Genomic DNA, 1,558 nt, shown 5'->3' on the forward strand with positions numbered 1-1,558 from the left:
ATATCGACTATGCGCTCAAATAGAATTTGTGAATTTTTTTTTATCAAAAAAAAGTGAATTTCTCGTGTGACTCAAGTAGACTGTAGATGGATTAAATTCAAACAGCTGTGACCGTTTTAAATTTCAAGGAAATTATATTCTTTTTTTTTATTCAAGAAATTAGGAAATTGAAATGTCAAAGCATATATACATGTTTGATAAAACTTTAAGACCAGCCACCATTTTAATCTATATATGTATGTATGAAAAATGTATGTCCCGTCAAAACATAAAATGTTCTTCTTTATATTTTGTGTGTATATATATGGAGACATGAACATGATGTGTATTAGAATTTCTCCATCACTATGTAAACAACTACCATATAATTTGTGGTTATATATAAAATAAAAGAAGTATAATTTGTAAAATGATTTATCATGACTCGCATATAAAACCTGATCATAATTGAGCGTTTTGCCTTGACTTGATAGAATCATAATCCTCTTCCATGCACATGGCTCTTTCCCAACTACATATATAGAGTAGCATAATAAACTATTATTATTATTATTATTATTATTATTATTATTATTATTATTATTATTATTATTATTATTATTATTATTATTATTATTATTATTATATCATCTTCCTCAATCATCACACGTTAATTACCCCTTAATCATCATAAGGAAACCTGCATTAATGAGTGAAATAGATAACCGACATTGATGTGGCTTCGATCATTTTCAGATAAGGTTTTGAGCGATTTGTACATTAAAATAGCATGTGGTCTATCTAATTGTGGGACTTCTTTGTCTCTTAATTTCTCATAAACCAGACACTTAATTAATTTCTCCATTGATGTTCTAAGGTTAATGACAAAGCTGATGTTGTTTTTTTTTTGGACTTGATGACAAATTAAGCTGATGGAAAAGAAAGATTAGGACTTATAAATAAATTAAGATTGCTAACGGTATATCTAAGCAAATCCATTATAAGACGGAGTTAGGGGAAGGCAAAAAGTCCAAACTCAACCAAATTAACCCGGTTCGTCGAAGAGGGAAAACGAGACATGTTTGTTGAGGTAAAGTTTCAAATCAAGTGTTTTGAAGATACTGATTGTGTTGTTATTTAATTTGTGTTTTTTAGTGATTTATTCAAATATAAGTGATCAAATACATTTATACAATAATCTCACCATGAAATAAATCAAGAACATCATGTTTTAATTAAACTAAAGATTGATATCAAAATCATTCTGGTTTATCAAAATATCAATCATGTTTATCAGATGATCATTCTGATTTATCAAAATATCATTCTAGTTATTTCTTTTAAGGACATAATTAAAACAAATCATTTATATAGTTCAAACCTCAAGATAAATGAATATAAATACTACTTAAAAGTATACTCAAGTCCAAAACTGAAGCCGAAGACCTAAAGAAACAAAACAACCCACAAATCAATGACTAGATAGATGAGTTGTGAGTAAGAACAACAAGGATGAAAGTACATTGTTGCTACTTTTTTTTTTTTTTTTTTTTGGGTAAAGCTCAACGTGCCTTTAGGA

This window comes from Cicer arietinum, chromosome 6 (assembly GCF_000331145.2).
Source record: "Cicer arietinum cultivar CDC Frontier isolate Library 1 chromosome 6, Cicar.CDCFrontier_v2.0, whole genome shotgun sequence".
Taxonomy (NCBI): Eukaryota; Viridiplantae; Streptophyta; class Magnoliopsida; order Fabales; family Fabaceae; genus Cicer; species Cicer arietinum.